Source organism: Tamandua tetradactyla, chromosome 18 (assembly GCF_023851605.1).
Source record: "Tamandua tetradactyla isolate mTamTet1 chromosome 18, mTamTet1.pri, whole genome shotgun sequence".
Classification (NCBI taxonomy): domain Eukaryota; kingdom Metazoa; phylum Chordata; class Mammalia; order Pilosa; family Myrmecophagidae; genus Tamandua; species Tamandua tetradactyla.
Window position 1 is genome coordinate 22,179,188 of NC_135344.1, and position 21,351 is coordinate 22,200,538.

The window sequence follows — 21,351 nt, forward strand, 5'->3', positions numbered from 1 at the left end:
ATGGATGTATATTTTATCATATAGAGAGTTTATCATATAGAGGTGACAACAGAAGAAATATCCTTAAGTACAAATAAATATCTTCTCTTACTGTCTTGCCATGACTTTTTAAATGTCTCTCACCAGAAGACATTTTTTATGATAATCTAAATTAACTTGTTTGGGGGGAAAAAAAAACATTAACTCAGATGCTGAAATGAGCTGTTTTCTTGTGCAAATTCTTCAGAATCTTAGTATATTAAGACAGTGAATCAGATCCCAACTTGGCCTTTAATAATCATTCACTAAAAGTCCTCACAGTCATTTAACCAGTGAGCCTCAGTTTCTCCATTTGTAAAATACAGGTAAAGAAAAGTACCTACGTTTTGTTTTGTTTTGTTTTGGTGCATGGTCCAGGAATCAAACCTGGGTCTTCTGCATGGCAGGCGCGCATTGTACCACTGAACCACCCGTGCACCCAGTATCTATTTTTGGTACGGGACAAAAGTCGTGGATTCTCTACCTGATGAGCTCAAATGACCAATTCTTGATATTCTGGGGTTTCAAAGAGAGAAAGAGTTTATTACGAGGCACAAAGCAGATCAGATGGCTTATCAGCCTAAAAATCTGTCTCCCTGAAATGCAGTAATTCTGATAGCTTTATAGTACCAAAATATGGGCAGGTTTTAGGATAATGAGCACCATGGCTCCAAATGATGTGCTTAGAGGTACTTCGATTATTGAGCATGTGCAGGTTGATTACATGCTTAATCATAGAACATATGTAAGAAATTGCAGCCTTAATATGATAATGGGCATGATTTTTTTGTATTACAATGAGGTATAGGTCACTTATAGGTTAAAGTCGAAGCTCCTGTGTAAGTCAAGTGGGCCCATTTTGGTTAGATCCAGTTTCAATTATTAAGATCACTTTGGAATTGGGTGGGTTAGTTCTGGGCTGACCCAGGGCCCTTCATTAATAAACATTAGAGACTATCTTTGGTGATCATAAGACTTGAAACTCAAAACTCCAGATTAAATGGGTACAAGTGGGAAGGTCAGTCACAAGGTTTTATGATCTCAAGGACACAAGATAAAGTCTATACATTCATTATCAGAGATCAAGACAGCTGGATTACCATTCAGAGATTTCACGTATTTCCCTCTGTCTATTCTAATATACCAGAAAGTAAAAACGAACATTTATATGACTCAGTGATCACAGTCATCCCTTAAATCCTAAATTCTCAGTCACATTTTAGAGTTATTTTAGTATTGCATGAAATGATTCATATGAATTGTGTGCACAGGGCTGGCATGTTGAATATGCCCAATGAGCATTAGCTGTTCTTGATATTAATAACTACCTTTCTGCCTCTTACACATAACTTCTTGCCTAGTGCAGGTACAGTGCTAAGCATGGCAACAAATATTAACTAAATGATTCCTCATATTATCCCTTTCAAGTAAGTAGGATTATTAACCCCAATTTACACATGAGGAAAACCGGGATGCAGAGAGACTGAATGATTTGCACAGATTCACATAGCTGATAAAACTAGAGAACTGGGATTTAAACCCAGGCAGTCAAGCTCCAGATTGCATCCTCTTTATAATTTTACTCTAGCCATTCATGTGGGTGTTTTAAAAACCAGGTCACTTTCCTATTCTTTTCACTTTCCACAAAAGCAACATACCTACCTTATTAGCTTAAATCAACTGCATTATGTCTTCTAAAGGAATTATAGCTGTTACCTGTGCAAGGAAGGGAAAAGAATTGGTTTGATTTTCTCTGTTTAGAAAAGGCCACCGGATCTGCCTTTTCATTTTTGAATATCCACCCATTCATTTTTTTATTCTACCATATTCAATATGCATATTTCCATATAATTATTTAAATGCAGTATACTTATAATCTTCTGAGACTATATTTGCCATTTGATTATTTATATTAGATGTTCTTTGAATAATATTCTGTTTATTTTCATATAACTATCTATTTCATCTTAATTCTGAATGCCAGGGAAAGTTGATAGCATAATTTTCCTGATAGCCTAAAATGATTAAACCATGGAGTTGCCTTCACAGAGTAAAATTCATCAATTAATGCATTGCCAGTAGCGCAAGGGGGGTTCTGGAGACATTTTTATACAGAAAAAAATTTTTAAGACAAAAGAGGGAAACAATAACCTAAAGTGCTTCTATACTTCAATATCACAAAGAAACAGAATTTTATGGAGCATCATCAAGAACTGAGACGTGTAGGGATCCTCTTCTGGCACTTTCACCGCCAATACCATGTGATCATTATCCTGTTCTAGATAGATTTTTAATGGAAATTGTGACTACTGGGTCAGCTGAAATCCTATCAGATCTTCAATACCTCCACAAAAGGGGAAGAGAAGATAACGAGACTCTCCATTCAATGACACCACTGACATACACATACAGTCCTTAGAGTAGCCTATCTATTAACATTGCATACTACACTGGCCATAAACACGGACCTTGAAAGAAGGATATCTTCAATTATTCATTCAGCAAACACTTTTTAAGTGGCTGTTACATATCAGATATTTTATTTGTACTGAAGCTACAAAGGCCTCGACAAGGCCTTTAATGTGTTTTCAAAGTTCTCAAAGAAAAATGCAGATAAGCAAGTGAAAAGAAAATCAGCACATAACACTAAACACACTTTCTTCCAAGAAGATATACAACATTAAGGGAGCTCAACAAAGAAACTTAAAAACAGACCAAGACTGGGGCTCTATCAGTAGTTATTAGCTCGGGGTTTCAGGTCCTCAAGCAGCCCCTGCACTGTGTGTAAAGTTTGTGTACATATGTGATATGCTTTTCTGCCAAGTAGAGGTTTCACAGCTGTCCTCAGAAATGTAAAGAAGTCTGTGAAAGAAAAGCAAATAAAAGTGAAGTGCCACTGAAGGCCTTGTGCTGGCATGCAAAGAGTTTGGATTTTTATTCTGAGGGTTGTATAAAGCCATCTAAGAGCATTCAACAAGGGAAACCTCTTTATTTAGATTTGAAGTTCAGTACAGATAGCCTGACTTTAGGCTACAGTAGGGAAAAATGTAGGTTAGAAAGGAGAAGGCTGGTGACCTGCAGTTAAGAGGGCCTGCAATGACCAATCAAGGCAAAACATTAGGAGTGGGTGAAATAGGACAGCATCATATAAACAGGCAGGAGACCAGAAACAGGAGGAGACTTTGCAGATCTATTTAGTAGGCACAATCTACAGGACTGTGGAAGGATTACGGAAGAGATGGGGAAAAAATGGGTTGGACAACTGGGAAGGTCGCTGACACAGAAATAAAGGAAGAAAAGCAAACTGGCATTGGTGCAAAGAAAAAAGATGAATCCAGCTTGGAACATAGACAATCAATCAAAATGCTCATCCAGTGTTCTAGTATCCTATCTGCTAAAGTAAATGCTATACAAGGGGTTGACTTAAACAGTGGGAGTTTACTGGCTTATGGGGCTGAGGCTAGGAGAAGTCTAAATCAAGGCATCAGCATGGCAATACTTCCTCCCAGAAGACTGGTATTCTGAGACTGTCTGCCAGAAAGCTGGGTCCTTGGCTTTTCAGTCACATGGCAATGTACCTGATGGCATCTTCTCCTTTCCTTTCCAGGCTCCACTGACTACCAGCTTCTGGCTGCTCCATGTGGCTTCTCTCTCCATCTGACTTTCGTCTGACTTTTACTCTCCTTACAAAGGACTCCAATAATCCAATTAAAGCCCAAACTGATTCAGCTGGGCCACACTATAACTGAAGTAACCTCTTGAATAGATCTTATTTACAATGGGGGCACATCCACATTCAGAATAAGGACCAAGACCAACAACATGTCCAAACTTTGGGTACATAATTCAGTCCACCACAGTCTGCTCTCTGGAACCCAAAAGACATGTTTTTTCCTCATACAAAATACATTCATTTTATCTCAACATCCCAAAAGCTTTAAGTTATTCAAATAACAATGCTAAGTAAAAAATCTTCTCAAAATCAAGTATGGGTGTGTTCCATACTGAGCCAAAAGTTCTTCTCTCTCTGTGGACTTGTGAAACCTAGAAAGCAAGTTATTTTCTTCTAATATACCATGGTGGGAGAGGTATAGGATGGATATTCACAATCCGAAAGGGAGAAATTGAGAGGAAAATAGGAGTCATGGATCCCAAACAAATCTGAAACCCAGCAAGGCAAACTCCATTAGATTCCAAGGTCTGAGAGTCATCTGTGGATCAATCTTTTGTCCTCTGGGCTTGGGAAAGTGGCAGCCCCACCCCTTCCAAGTGCCTGCACAGGGACCAAGCTCTCTCTGAACACTAGAGTGAAGATCCCACCCTTTCCAAGCATCAGCATGGTGGCGAGGCTCTCTGTGACCATTGGGAGACAGGCCCCACCATCTCTGAGCATTGGGGTGGTGGGACTCTCTCTAAACAACAAGAACAAGGTCTACCTCTCCAAGTGCTGAGGCAGATCACCTGCCCCCTCCAACTGTAGAGGAGGACCTGCCCTTTCCACAGGCATAAGTTAGCCCACTCTCTTCAACCAATGAGATATTTTCAGTCCAGACCTCTGCTACCATGTTTGCACCCCCAAAGTTATTCTTCCTTCAATTTTTCCCTTCTCTGTCCCTTTCAGTCCAGGCTGGCAGTTGTTTTGCTCATAAAGATATTGCAAAACCCTTATTAGCATTGTGTGTAGCTCATGTTCAACAGAACGTTCTACAGATCCTTCCTGGATAATTGCATTTCCAATGCTGACTTCCACTGAAATGGCTGATTGGATCAACGTTCAACCATACCCTCTTTAGCAAAGGGTTGTTCAGTTACACCCTCACATAATGCCCTGTCCTCTGGAGACTCACTTCCTGAAAGATCAGGAAGGTCCCTGGTAGAGCCATTTCTGACTCTAGTTTCAGAGCATACCATCTGGGTAAACTCACAATTTCCCAAACCATCCATTTCTGGTTTCTTTGTGCTTAAGAGTTCAAGTCCCAACTTATTCCTTTCCTCTCACATTTTACTATAACCTCCAAGGAGAAGCCAGACTGCATCTTCCATACTTAGCTTAGAAATCTCCTCAGCTAAGTATCCAAGTTGATTACTAACGAATTCCACTTTCAATTTGACATCAGAAACACAATTTTGCCACATTCCCTGCCACTTTATAACAAGTGTCACCTTTCTTCCATTCCCTAATAACACATTCATCATTTCTTCTTATGGCCTCATTGAAAGTAACTTTAACATCCATATTTCTACCAAAAGTCTCTTTGAAGCAATCTAGGGTTTTTCTATCAAGCACCACACAATTCTGCCAGTCTCAAACCACTACCCAACCCCAAAGTCATTTCCACATTTTAGGTATATTTTGCAGCAGCACTCCACTCCTGATAACAAAAACTGCTTTAGTTTCCTATCTACCAAAACAAATACCATACAGTGGGATGGCTTAAACAATTGGAACGTATTGGCTCATGGTTTTGAAGCTAGGAGAAGTCCAAAACTGAGGCATCAGCAAGATGATGCTTTCTCCCAAAAGACTGTGGCATTCTGGGGCAGGCTGCCAGTAATTCTTAATTCTTAACTTATCTGTCACATGGCAATGCACATGGCAGCTTCTCCTTTCCTTTCAAGGTTCTACTTATTTCCACTTTCTGCCTGCTTCCCACGGCTTCTCTCTCCATCTGACTTTAACTCTGCTTATAAAGGTCTCCAGGAATCTAGATTAACGATTAAACCTGAATCAGTAAGGTCACACCATAACTGAAGGAATATCTACATTAGCATAAAAGAAATTAAATTTGATGCAGCTTCATCTTACCTAGCTTAGTCACAAATTCCCCTTTTGAGCAACCATCAGAGTTAGCCCTGCCCTTGGGAAACCTTTCTAGCTAGACCTGTACCCCCCTCTGTGGTTTGGATGATAAGAGCTGACCTCAGTTTCTCCAAATGGCCCCTGTCCATGCTTCTGCTTTTCTTGCTGTATTTTAAAGACATAAATCCCCAGCATCCATGGGAAAGCCCTACTCCTCCCCTCTGTGTCACAATAAAGGCAAGAGCTTGGAACCCACATATGTTCTTCTCCACTCCCCTCCACTGACCCTCATAGGAGCCTAGATTAGGTAAATTCAGGGCCCCATGGCTGACCTCATTCTTCCCTCCCCCCTCTAGGCCCTCTGATCTAATAAGCCTGTGTTTTCATACATTCTTGGCTAGCTGGTTATCTGTGTTTACACCGCATCACCTAAAGAACATCCACATAAGATCCTAAAAGGTTTCTTGAAGAGATCTTATTTACTGTGTGTCCATATCTACCCATCATGATGTGAATCAAGACCAAGAACACATCCAAACCAGGATACACAATTCAACCAACATATCAAGTAACAGCTGGATGTCTGGAACTAGGGCTCAATAAAGACATGCAAAGTAGAATCAAGATTTGGGAGCCATGAATATATTTAAGCTATAATTGCTGCCAAGGGAGCACACTAAGATTACCTAGGGATGAGAACAGAAGTTTGTCAAGAACCCATAGAACGGGTGGGCCATGGTGGCTCAGCAGGCAGGAATGCTTGCCTAAGATGCCAGAGGACCCAGGTTCGATTCCCGGTGACTTCCCATGTAAAAAAAAAGAACCCAATGAACTCCAAAAAGTACTAATGTTTAAAAGAGAGACAGAAAAGAAAAGGCTGCAAAACAATTATGGAGAAACAGCAAAGGAAATCAGAAGGAAAACAAAAGAACATGTCAACAACAAAAAAAGCCTTCATTTGGTTCCCACAAAGAAAGTACCAACGAACAGCAATGACAAACCTTACATTTTATGACATACAAAACCTAAACTTCTTCTCTAAGATTAGTGAACACCACAAACTGAGTTTGATATGGACAGTCTTTACCTATGCAAAGCAGTTCAAAATGTTTGGCCCTTTTTCTTCTGGATTGTGGGCATGGATTTGTAGGCTGGGTCTCAAGATGAGGAAGAATAGTCCACCAGAGAGTGCTGCAACTTCTCCTGAGAACCAGGGAAGGTGGGCTCACTCTCCTGCAGTTACCTCCTCAACCTTTCTTCCACATGGGAAGGGCCAGATTCTAGAGACAGGGAAAATGCTTGAAATTCACTTTCCTAGTTTTCATTTCAGTTAGGAATAAAAATACAACTGGGTTATGAACAATAAGCATAAAGAGGTGTGATGATGAGAGGGCTGTTTGCAAAGACTTTCAACTGCGAAGAAGCAGCAAGTATGAGGAGCCCTCTGATGCAACTCCTCAGTCCACCCCCTTTCCATTCTGTCCTTTTCCTGACTTTAACAACTTTATGAGGATGTGGTGCTGAAAACTGCTACAGCCATCTTGTATCCATAAACGCAGACATCACTGACAGATTGAGTATGGGAGAGCTTACAGGTCAAATAAAATTGGGTCCTAGGTAACATTATTGAATGAATGCTTTAAATAAACTTGAAAATTCTCACCTCTGTACTTCTCATTATACGAGAAACTAATCAACCAATATTTAAGTCCATTTTAGTCAGAAATTCTGTTACGTGACGACAAAGGCACTCTACCTGATGTAGCCTATATTCTCCAGAGCCTAGGTAATAAATGGAAAAGTTCATTTGCTCTGACCAGGAAGAATGCAATGCTACTTTTGAAAAAAAAAAAAAAAAAAAAAAACACTGTGCAAAGACCCTAACAAATATAATTTTTATCTTTTCCTATTACAATGAAAATACATATTTTGGCAAAGGCAGTCGAAGTTTCTGAAGTATCTATCATGCTCATGTGAAATTCAAGATTAGTGGTTCTGGGAAATTCTGGAAAAGATTTGAGCTGAAGTGCAACAAATTAATAAACTCTGCATGACTATGAGATTGAGCTTCCACAGAGAAAGCACAGAAGAATGTGTCAGGAGAATGGACTTAAGATATGCAAACAAACCTCTCTCCCATGCCTTGAGGCCAGACTTTTTTTTTTCTTATTTCCAGACAGAATGTATTGCACTGTTTAACAGTATAAATTTCTATAATAATACCCAAATGGATGGCAGAATATGAAGCCATTAGGCCAGAATTAAACTACACAGAAAAAGAAATCAAGTAGATACACATTATCCAGGTCAAAGCTAGCAAGCATCAATCAGGTAAACAATGCAAATAATACACAGCCTCTCTTTCATTTTCCCAAGTTGTTAGATTTCTTCAGAGTACTGATAGGAGTCTGCAGCTTCCAAGGGTGCCCATTGCTTTTCATTCTTAAAAGTCTACTTAATTCTTTCAATCTACAAAATTAGCAATGTTACCTCTTGGTATGGAAAAAGGTTGGTGAGCATTACTGGTACTACCTATCATCTCAGAGCCAGCAAATAAAAAAACTCTCATGGCCTTTTTGATATTGCAGATCTGGACTTGATCCATATATTTTCTCATGATGCTTGAAGCAAACTTCTTGAAACAGCTGGGGCTGCTGCCTACTGAGGTTGTGTAAAGCAGAATTCCCCAAGTATATTCTAAGGTTACAGAAAGCCTTCCCTTGCTTTCCTTAAGCGTCAAAAAAATCCAGTTCTCAAGCCACTAAACAAATATTGCCTGCTTAAAATCTCCCTGGTGATTTTAGCCAACTCATCAAGATTCTTCCTGAACATCTGAGAACACATCCAGTGCACTGAAATTATCCATTTGTTCAAGAACTGTTTCCATCTGACTCCTGAGATTCATAAAACACAACAATAACTGTATGGATCTGCACCAACGATTAGGGTGAATGGGAAACTGTAAAGTATCTACAGTGAATGGAAACACTAGACCACTCTGGAGGCTAATAAGTAACCACCATCAAAGCTTTTCTTACAAATAAGATATTACTAGTTGGCTTTGCTTGTGAGGAATATGTTGGACTTGTCTGCTGTCACAGGTATTGCTACCCACTAAGCAAACTGTTTATGAATTGCACAAAAATAAAGATAGCCCAATGTTGCAATGTAAATGTATTCCTGGATTCTGAGGGAAACAGATGTCCTTTTCTGATATTTGAGGCTTCCAAATTATAAGCTTGATCCAATGCTCTTCCATAGACATAACTACATTATGAGCAGATCCACAGGCAAGACTGAAAGTGAATTATTCTTTTTAAATGAAGAGAATTTAGGAGGGTTAGCATTGTATTACGGAAACCGGAACATTACCGATACTTTCAAACATAGTCTTTACAAATCAGAAGACAGAAGAGTGAAAGTTCAAAGGTTCCTTGAGTTATGGATGCTGGAAAATTCCTGAAGGTCCTCCATTTCAGTGAGTGCTTTAGTGATGAACAGAGCTTGCTATGATGGTAGCAACTTTTCAAGCCTCCTTCCCCAAAGTCTCCCCTTCCTTCCTTTCCCTTCACCAGCTCAAGAAGTCTTCCTTCACATGGTTTTTGAAAGTTTATGTTTCAGCTACTCAACAGTATCACTGGTAGTTCTTGATGGTGTTTAGAATAAGAAAGGCACTGTCGACTCTCCATGAATACCTAATTAACTGGTGATATTCTCTTTGCAATTTTCTATAGAATATTGACCTACCATAAGTTTAGGGCTATTGCTATGCATGGGCAAAACAGGTGACTATCAGAATGATACCAATGGCATGACATGAGAGCCTTTATGTTTTCCACTTAGGTGTCACCTGTAGCAAGATTAACCTTACTGAATTTGGAGTAAGGTAGTGTTTGCAGAAGCCCCCTTTTTAAAATACAAACATACTCTCTTAGAGTTCTTGACCCAGCAGAAGTCACTAAAAACTAACTCATTTAATTAGTAAAGAGAAGGATCCTGATAATAAGGGCAAATTGTAGTCTGAGGAGGGATGAAGACAAAAGATGAGAAGAAATTTTAGAGCATGAGGAGACAAAGAAGGTGGGAAATCTTTAGAAATAAGGAAACATCAGCAAATCCCTCACCTCAGAGAATAGGAAATGGGCAGAGAGGGGCCAAAAAGTGAGGTGAACAATCTAGAGAAAGGCAAAATTCATCAAAATTACACCTTTGCTTAGTGCTGGCCCAATATGAGAAACAGATGAATCAATAATCCTATCCTTGGGTTGAAAATAAAGTAAGTAAATCATTGATATTTGGAACTTCTATAATTCAATCAATACACTATTTTGAAATGAACTGAACAGTATCTACATAATCAACAAAAATCCCGAAGGTATTTTGTTTTTAGTCCAAACATTTGGACAAAATGTGGGCACCAAATTCTAAGTGAAATCAATTACCAACGACAAAAAATTAATTTCACTCAACAAAGAAGATATGAGATATTGTCTATATTTTGCAGTATCATGGAATCACAGCTTGCCAAAACTAGAGGCAAACTATGAAATTAGCCCAACCCTCTCATCTATTACATTTATACACTCATTTAACATTACTGAAAATAGTATGTTAAGCCTAGGGTGCATTTAGAGGGGTTGACATTGTCATTTTAAAATTATTTCTAACTACTAATTTCTCTTCACACAATTCAAAATTATTCTCAAACTTAGAAGTAAATTTTTAAAATAAACAAAGCATCAGTATTGTGAACAATGTAGATAAACATAGACACAGATACAGATATAGACACCCCTAGGTAAAAAAAATTCTGCAAGCTCCTTTTAGCAGGATTCAACGCCCAAAGTCCTATGAAGCTTTTTCTTCTTGTGTGACACAGACCTTTCACCGCAGATAGTCCCTGACCTCAAGATGCTTTCAGACTAACCCACAGTGCACATACTGCAACTATATTACAGTTTAAGACTATTTCCTCTTAAAGCTAACTTCTATTGAAACAAATACAATAGCTTGTGCCTGAGGATCTTCTGTTCTGGGAAAATAATGACAATTCTCAGTCCCAAGGCTATTTCTTGCTTTTGTTTTTATGAAGAAAGGACTAACAATATTAATTGTAAATACTGGTGAAGTAATAGATTTCTTGAGTCCATTTACTAACATAATACACAATATCAAAAGAACTGACTAAAGTCACTATAGCCTGAAAGATTTATAAGTGTGTACTTTTAGATCGATTAGTGATTTCTCCCTCTCATGTACTAAGACATATTAAGGAAACCTATAGTGTCTACTTACTATCTACCTATGCAAATTTGTATAAGTGCTACAGGAGCATTATTTTTTAAACATACCAATGAGATTTTTGGCCAACTGATTTGTGACAAAATCAGAGACCAGTCAATTGGCAAACAGCAGTCTCTTCAAATGGTGCCAGGAAAACTGGATCTCCACTCGCAAAGGAATGAAGGTGGATCCCTACCTCACATTATATACAAAAACCAACTCAAAATGGATCAAAGACCTAAGTGTAAGAGCCAGGACTATCAGACTCCTAGAAGGAAAAATAGGGAAGCAGCTTTGTGATCATATGTTATACCGTGGCTTCTTAGACTTTACACCCAAACCACAAGTGACAAAAGGAAAATAAAATATATAAACAGGACCTTGTCAACATTTAAAACTTTTCTGCATCAAATAACTTCATCATAGAAGTAAAAAGACAACCTATTCAATGGGAGAAAATATTTGGAAATCACATATCCCATAAGGATTTAACATCCAGAATATATAAAGAAATCCTAGAAGTCAACAATAAAAAATCAACAGCACATTTTAAAACTGGGCAAAAAGACTTGTATAGTTATTTCTCCAAAGAAGACATACAAACAGCCAAAAACAACATGAAAATAGCTCAACATCTCTAGCTTTTAGGGAAATGCAAATCAAAACTACAATGAGATACCACTTCACACCCACTAGAATGGCCACTATTAAAAAAAAAAAAATTACTATTGTTGGAGAGGATGTGGAGAAACTCATTCATTGCTGGCTGGAATGTAAAATGCTCCAGCCATTGTGGAAAACAGTTTTGCAGTTCCTCAGAAAGTACAGAATTACCATAAAATATGGCAATCCCACTTCTATATATATATACCCAAAAGAATGAAGGCAGGGACTCACATATTTGTTGATAGTGGAATTATTCACAATTACTAAAAGGTGGAAACATCCCAAACATCCACCAATCACTGAAAGGATAAACAAAATGTGATCTGTATACACAGTGGAGTATTCAGCCCCAAGAAGAATCCTGATACACACGACAACATGCACGAAGCCTGAAGACGTCACATTGAGTGGGATAAAGCCAGATTCAAAAGGACAAATACTGTATGATTTCAGTGATACGAAATATTTAGAATAAGCAAACTCAGAGTCAGAATCTAGAGTACAGATTACTAGGGAAAGGATGAGGATTGAGGATAGGCGCTAAGGCTTAAAATGTACAGAGTTCCTATTTGGAACAATGGAAAAGTTTTGGTAATGGATGGTGGTAATGGCAGCATAACATTGTGAATGTAATTAACAGCACGGAATTATATATTTGAATGTGGTTAAAAGGGGTAATTTTAGGTTATATATGTTACTAGAACAAATTTTTTCAAAATAATTCATTGAACTGCAGAGCACAAACTGTAAATCCTAAGTTAAACCATGGACTATAGTTAGTAGTCCTATTATAAAAATGTGTTTTCATTAATTGTAACAAATGTACCACACCAATACGAAGTGTTAATTAATAACAGGGTAGTATGTGGGAATCCTGTATTTTTGTATGTTAGTTTTGTAAACCCACAACTTCTCTAATTCAAAAAAGATTAACGAGTGGGCCAGAGGAAGCAGATGAGACCCTCCCAGGGTGCCCCTGTACCATCACAGAGCAGTCACTCATGGTAGAATGGAAATGAGTGTGTGTCTTTAGGCAGAGAGAAGCTTTGAGATTGAGATAGCCCTGCCCAATTCCTCACAGCCTGTGAATGCTGTAGAGGAGCATGAATTGCCAAAATGTTCCTCCCCATCACAGAACTCAGACGAAACTCCCCATGATAGAACTCAGAAGGTCCCAGCTGCTTGCTTGCCAAGGGGTGTCTTATATGAGAGGCATATAAAGAACTGAAAATGTGCTAAGATTTTACCTTACTTGCAAGCAAATAAGTTAGACTACCACAGTTTTAGGGATGCTGGTAGAAAACACAAGACTCCTGGGACAGAGGTGAAGGACCATTGATGCATCACAGAAATAGCAGTAGCCACACCACCAGTACTTTGTGTGCTGCTTCTCCAAACCCCAACTCCCACAGGGCAACACAGAGAAGATGGAATGACAGCTCACACAGCTTAAGGAAACCAAATGTCTCATAATGGATGGTAACTATGCCTGCTCCACAGAGGAACAGGATCTCTATCTTCCAAGGCAATCATTGCCTCACTTGCATGACGAGCAAAAGTGCAAGAGACCCATGTATTATCTCCCAAAAAAGTGAGGGGAACCACAAGCCAGATGATGCTGAGAAGGTCAACTGGGAGTCACCATCACACCCAAGTGGAGCTGCAGGGCTGCTGAGAGCCCAGGTGGGGATCTGGTTACATCCCCAGAGCAGTCACTGCACACTGCCCATGTTCAAGAATAGAGCCCAAGACACAGAAACCTTTGTAGAGATACAAGCCAGGTGAGGCAGTTCCACTGGGGCACAGTGCTCATCTCCATCAATACATGAGGATACACATGAGCTCCCCTGCACCGGGGTACTTTCCTTAGAAGGAGGAGGGGAAGGAGAGGTACCACAAGAAAGGCAAGAAACTCACCTAGCAGGGAATTGAACACTATATTGCCTATTTACTCAAATAACACTGAACTAATCTGAAAGAGATTATCTTAAGTGGAAGAAAAGCTAGGTTACCTTTAATTGGCACGTTTAGTTTCACGGGCCCACTCCAACTTCAAAATAGATTGACAGTCCTTGGAAAGATAAGATCAATTATAAGTAGAGAGCAAAATTTTTTTGCATGAAACTATAGTGTATACATTTTGACCCAACACTTATGTTTTAAAGTAAGTGTGTACTTCATAATCTAATATATCACAATGACAGAATACTTTATCATTAAAAATTTTAAGGTGTACTTTTAGGAGACATTAAAAATATTACGTTATAGGGGATACTTTTGAAATCTATTCCTCCCAAACATATTGCTGACCAAAAAAAGGGGGATAAAGACAAAAATGGGCCCTTTGAAGGGCTTAACTGAATTCATGGATAAATCCACAATCAAATAAGGAAAACGAGAAATGCTTTCATCTACAACCATAATCTTTTGAAGTTAATATCCTGGAACACAAATATGTCCTTTCAGAAAAGGTGCCTTGGCACCACTATCGAGGGAAAATCATTGCATGGCAGACCACTAACTGATCAAGTCCCTGTGAATCCTGATATCCAACCATTTAATAGTTATATGACTCTTCTCTGACCTTTCTGCAAAATTTCCAATTTCCTTAGTTTAAACCAGGACTTCTGGCACTATAATTATAATGAGGATACAATTTCCAAGAACCACCTTGGAGTTTCCACATGCAGACTTCATATTAACTTACATCAGTGCCATATGGGGTAACGTCAAGAATCCTGTCATAGAAATCCAAAGACCTGGGACCAAATTCTGGTTTTGCCACTTGCTGGTTTTGGGATTTTAGACAAATGACAACTTCCACATCCCTCAAATTCCTCATCTCTATGATGAGGACAATATATTTCTCATTAAAACTGGTATCATTTTGTTCAGAATTATTGAAACTCACAGAATGATGCATGAAAAAACATCATTTTGTAGGAATATACATTGCTACCCTAAATTCTCTATAGGAGAGAAGTGAACTGTTACTCAGAGCCACAAGTGACTGGAGGAATTCTACTTCTGTAGTAAGTGGCACAGTGTATCTCTAGGATAAATGGCTTTTTATTTAAGAAAACATTATAAATGGCTATTGGGGGGTTGAAGGAAAAAGGTAAAAATAATCTATTTGGAAGGCAAAGGAATAAAATAGAGAGAAGTAAAAGTATGAAACTTACCCTGATAAGGAGAATTTGGAGCTTTTCACAACAGCTTAAAACAGAGACAGGAGGGGATCAGAAGGCAGGGGAGGAGGAAAGAAGGAGCCTAGGAAGATGCCCAGAAACTGGGATGGCATGATGGTCAGTGAAAACGACTAAATGATTTACTTTATTGGGTATAATACCCAATTTTAACCTATTGGTTGCATAGTGTTCTATATACTGAGCACCCTACTTGAGCCCTCGATTTTAGTAAAAACTACAACAGAGGCTAGTGTGTGTGGTCTTTGGAAAGACAGAAGGACCAGGGGGGACGGTGAGTGCTGGATGGTGCTAAGGAGGAAACAGCAGCAATGGCAAGTCCTCAGGCAGAGGAAACACTGGCCAGACTTCCAAAAATCGCCAAGACTTTTGGAAATGACCCTGGAGCTTCTGCTTTCTGTAGAATGAGAGCTCAGTGATTCCATTAAAATTAAAAAGACAAAATGACTTGGGCTATCCTGGCAGACGACACCTGGTTTTCCTCAATATTATCACAAAATACTGTGCAAATACCGAAAAATTAAATATACGGCCAACAGCCATATATTTTACCAGCATTTCTAATATAGCCCTCCCCCTTCATATTCATAGAAACTGACTTTTATAGATGCCAAAGTTAACATAATTAGTGCATACAAATAAGTCCAAAAGAATGGCTTACGTCATCAAAATCTGGAAGTTGTTGCCTTCTGAGTCACTGAAACAGCATCACAAAATATTTTCTTTTCCCATGGAAAATGATGAAGCCTAGAAAAATAATGTATTTAATTCTTTGTCCATTTTTGTTTGTTTGTTGTTTGTCTGTTTTTCTCATTTCATTTTGCAGAGTAATCCCTTGCCGGGTGGCAGTGAGGAAGCTGTGCTGCTGGGACTAAGAACTCATTCAATGCCTTCGGGAGGACAGACAAATGAGACAGCAGTCTGATAAGTCTTTGGACTTATTTCTTTTCCCTGACTGTTGCTATGGTAACAAAGAGAGATGAGTGAGTTATAAAACCCCACAATGCTTCTTAGTGAAGCATTTCCTAAACTATCTATCTGGAATAATTGGTAGCCAAACTTTCCTTAAGAAATCTTTTCACATGTACCTTATTTTAGGATTGAGATTCCACCATTCCTGCTTCTTCCTATTTGCATGAATATAGCATCCATAAGGGGAGAAATTACTTATATGATCCCAAGAACTTAGTGTATTCAAAAGCTCCAAAGATAGAAGGAAGGAAAGGAGGAAACAGTGGGACATTCCAGAATGTGCACGTCTATTTCAAGCCCAGTGTAGGCCAAACTCTCTGTTCTGTATAATCAAAGCTTTCCTATTCTTCACCTTCCTGAACCAAAAGGAAAATTAGATTAATCATAAACAGTAAAGAAGCATAATTTCCCCACAAATCCATGTGTAGAATTTTGATCCTGCTACATTCATGGGCATCCCTATGTTGATTCACTGACCTCCAAAAATTCCACCTTATTTTTTCCCTTCAAATCCCCAGATAACAATAGTTTTTTTAATAGGATTTAATATGTGTCAGTATTCATTCACTGTGTTTTACATATATCAACTTATTTCATCTTTGCAACAAACGAAATGGTCATGGAATACCCACACATCAGGCTGGAAATCAGATCTTTAACTCAAAGATAAATCCCACATAAGATCAACGTCACACGTAATGTTATAATATACACTGTACAGATGAGGAAACAATGGCATTAAGACGATATGTAATTTGTCAACGTGCTCCCATCAAAGTAACACCAGTTTCTACAAAAATCTAATTCCAAAAGCCACAAACGTTCCAGCACAATAGAAGTTTATTTCTTGTTCAAGTACGCAGATGTTTTGACTGGATGAAGTTCTCTTCCAAGAGGTGATTCAGGGACCCAAACTACTTTCCTCTAGTGGTTTTGACAACTTCAACACAGGACTTTCAAGGTTACAGTATGTATTACTTTTCTACCGCTGCTGTGACAAATTAGCACATACTCGGTGGCTTAAAACAACAGAAACATCTTACAGCTCTGTAGATCCGAAGTCAGACAGGGCTCTCACTGGGCTGAGACCAAGGTGGGGCGGGGCTACATTCCTCTAGAAGTTCTAAGGGAATAACCATTTCCTTGCCTTTTCCAATTTCTAAAGATCAATTGCTTTCCTTGGCTCATAGCCTCCTTCTTCCAACTTCAAAGTCAGAATTGTCCGGCCAAGTCCTTCTCACACTGCCATCTCTTTAGTTCTCTTTCTTCTGCTGCCTATTTTAAAGGACCCTTGTGATTTCATTAGACACACATAGATAATTCAGAACAATCTCCCTATTTTATAGTCAGTTGATTACCAACTTTAATTTCACCAACAACACTGGACCAGGTAACCTAAAATATTCACAGGGTCGGGGACAAAGATATAGACATCTTTAGGAGGGCATTTTTCTGCTTACCACCCAGTACTCGTCTCCATAAACTGGACTATGTGGAAAGAGCATGGAGAGTCAGACATGGGAGACTGTAATGAGCGAGGCCTGAAGCGGTGGATATTACTCCTGCTCATGTTCTACTAGAACTCAGTTATGGGGCCACATTGAATTCCCAGGGAAACTGAAAAACGTAGTTTCCCTGTGTGCCTAGGAAGAAAAAGAAACCAGTCTGGTAAATAATCAGGCAGTCTGGGAAGTGGCAGAGCCAAGATTTGAACTCTGGCAGCCCGGCACCAGAGTTCCAACTCTGGACCACAGTGCTATACGGACTTCCTCACGGCCCCTTCCACAGTACCTACTCTGATGGCTACTGATTCGTCATTTTCTATAAGTTTACTATAAATATAAATGTGCATGTGTGTATGTATATAATATATATAGATAGTTGATTTTAGATGTTAATTAAAACCAGATAAATATATGCATATAAAAATCAGATGTAAACATGGTAGTTCATAGAGTTCAAGGATCCATGGGTGATAAACTTCCCTATAATTACATATTCAGATTCATTTGCATTAATTAATTAATAGCTATGTGGAAGCCTAATGAGAAACACACTGGGATTTTGTCTACCATTGGTCATACGATGGAGGCAAAGTTATGGGCAGGGCAAAGAAGGGCTCAAGAGATAACTCAAAGCAGGAGAAGGGTCTAGCTCAGTGACGTAGATATTAACCAGGCTTTAGAACCACAGAGAAAGAAGTGGTACTTGGCATAACCCGTAGTGGCTTCAGCCCTAGAGACCAATAATTCATGACTCCTAATGTAAATAAAACATGAACTACAGAGAAAAGAACAATACTATTAGTCACATGGTTTTACAGCAGAAGCCATTCAATATTAATCTCAGTAACAAAGTGAGTGATCAAGCTTATGAAGTACTTCTTTTGTCAAAAATAGGTTGTAAGAAGGTTCAGATATATTGGGTAGATGGAAATACCAGCAGTCAATGAGTGGGAGGGGTAAGGGGTATGGTATATATGAATTTTTTTCTTTTTTCTTTTTATTTCTTTTTCTGAGTTGATGCAAAGTGTCCTAAGAAATGATCATGATGATGAATATACAACTATGTGATGATATTGTGAGTGATTGATCATATACCAAGAATGGAATGATCACATGGTAAGAATTTTCGTGTTTGTATATTGTTGTTTAAAAAATATTAAAAAATTAAGAACAAAAAAAAATAGGTTGTAAGTATACAAGAATGAGGCAGAATTTTTCATACACAGTATATTCCATAAACTATTTCTAAAAGCAATTTCTAAATAGGCTTTGTTGGTAAAAGTATCGTATTCAGATGAAAGAGGAGATATTCAATTCGGATGCCTGCAGTCTCGTAAAGTATTATGCATATTTAATATACATTCCAGTCATATTTAAGGTAGAGATTATTTATAACTTGCCTCAATTATGCTCTTGCAGCTTTTGCACTTGCTTCTCTCCCTCTCTTTCCCTCTCTCCTTCCTTTCTTCCTTTCTACTTTATTTTTCTATTTCTTTTTTCTTCCTACATATTTCCCAAGATTTGTTGTCATGTTTGATTTCTGTCTATGCCCCAAAGCTGACCCCCAGGGAAACGTCAATTGACTTTCTTTAAACAGCCACATCTCGTCACTTAAACAACCATAAATCTCTATGCCCTTGCCCTATTTTCTTTTTCTTCTTAGCAAAATTTTATGTTATCTCTGGCATTAAATTTTATATTCATTTGCTTATTCATTTATTGAATTTCTTCTCCCAAGAATATAAACTCTGCAAGAACAGGCACTTTGTCTCTTTTGCCCACTACTGTGTGCCCAGCAGCCAGAAGAGTACCTGGAAAACTGTTCGATGAATAGCTACCTGCCACCAACAGGTGCTGTAACAGGATGTACCTGACTCTCAGTAAGCCACAACTCCACTGAGGAGAGCAGACGTATGCAGGCATCGGCACATATTCCAGCAAGGGAAAGGTGCTGATAATTCTAGAGACTCCCCTAAGAGGTGTCTTGTTAAGAGAGTATCTACTGTAAATATCAAAAATATAAAAATGCTGGCTTAACATCCCCAAAAGGATCTTTGGATTATCTCTGAAGAATTTGTGATTTGGAAAAAATACTTAATAGTCAGACTTCTGTCAAAACTGGGACACAAATACAAAATATACTCTAAACACACTATATACAGCCTGAATGATGCTGAATCAACAGTGCCCGAGTCCATGGCTGAGATTAATGCCACAAAGCACCATTTCATGATGAACCAGAATTTACAGGTTGTTTTTTTTTAGGTGCATGGTCTGGGAATCGAACCAGGTCTCCCACATGGAAGGTGAGCATTCTACCACTGAACCACCCTTGCACCCTACAATGTAATTTGAATAGCAAAATAAAATATTATTTCATATATGACAAGTCTGTATTTGGATAACTGTCCTGAAAATAAAATGCCAACAGTTGGCTGCCACATTCAGACTTACCCCACCTCTTTTCTTCCAACTCTGCCTGATAGCTTTCTTCCACATAATTTCTTTGCCCAGTAGTATCATATCATGTATCAACTTGTCCTAATCTTGCAAATGATCTTTATTCTTGGCCATAAAAATTGCCTAGAATATCTACATATACCAAAGATATTCAAGACAGTAAATTTCTTTAGAGTGGTAGGATGACGAAATGTCACAGTGACATTCTCAGAATATATAAAACTTTTAACATTGCTTTTGAAGCTGACAGATAATGTGCTATAATGTCACATATATTCCAGTAGTAAGGTTTTGATTTTTTAACAGCTCAGAATAAAATGACAGAGAAATGGTAGAGGCGGACGTTAAAATGATTTTCATGACTATTTCTAAATCATCTTTGTTGAGACCCAGGATAATTGTTCACAAAATAGTTAATCATCTCAATTACAGTTCATTCTCTTTTATGTGTGTTCACTCCTTAGGTAACAGAGAGGACACAAGATGGATATGACCTGAAGAAACGAAAAGAAAGGGGAGGGGGAGGGAAGGAGAGAAAGGAAAGGGGGAAAAAAAGGAAGGAAACAGAGAAAGGGAAGAAAGAGAGAAGGAAAGGGGAGATGGGAAGGGAGGAAGGGAGACGGAGGGAGAGAGGAAGGAAGGGAGGGAGGGAGGAATAAAAATCCTGAATCTTTAGCAAAATTTTGGTTATATATAATTATTGTCATTTTTAACACTCCTTTATAATGACTTACTTCTCAAGAGAAAGTATGGCTTGACAAAGCAATTCCATAAAATGATCTTGAATTATGTTTAATATTTTACTAAATATCTGAGGTCCAGTTTTGCATATTGCTTCATTTCCCTTGAAGATTATTAAATTTTAAGAGAAATTAAAGTGCTTTTTATTAAAATATATATTGAGAGAGAAAAACTGCCTATGGAATTGATAAAATAATTTCCATGGGAAACAAATATTTAGGACATTTTATATTTGGGGGGAATTTCTTTAAGTTGAAATTAAAAAGCAAGCTAAATAGAGATTATCTCAAATTATAAAATAAACTAAATTTTAGAGGTTTGGATTTCAGGAATGGAAGAGGGCCTACTATAACTTGACTAAATATATGCATCATGAAGTGGTTGTCATCAGTAATTATTTGTCATTAAACACTGATATTTAAAATGCTATTAACACCATTATTAACATTATCTTTAACACATCCCAAAGTTCTAATTCATTACAGATGCCCCTCCTGCCTTCCCTTTTCCTCTCTCTCTCCAGCCCCTCCTGCCCTTTCTCTTTATCTCCTTTCCTCCTTCCCTACCTCCACTCTCCCTTTTTCTAATGCATGTTTAGTAACATATTTTGTCATTTAATCAACAGCTGTTATATTTCACTATTATTTAATATTATTGAATACAGTAATTCTTTCACATTGGTTCTAGATATAAATAGATT

The 21,351-nt window shown here is 38.2% G+C and overlaps 1 long non-coding RNA gene across 1 annotated transcript in view; it reads right to left on the reverse strand.

Moving 5' to 3' along the window:
- LOC143662552 (uncharacterized) overlaps window positions 1-15,869 on the reverse strand; it is a 47,598-nt gene extending 31,729 nt beyond the window's left edge. The window contains exons 1-2 of the long non-coding RNA XR_013165407.1: window positions 15,635-15,869; window positions 13,780-13,838 (exon numbers count right to left, since the gene is read on the reverse strand). This is a non-coding gene — a long non-coding RNA (uncharacterized LOC143662552). The remainder of the gene's footprint in view (window positions 1-13,779; window positions 13,839-15,634) is intronic.
- Between the last annotated feature and the right edge of the window lie 5,482 nt (window positions 15,870-21,351).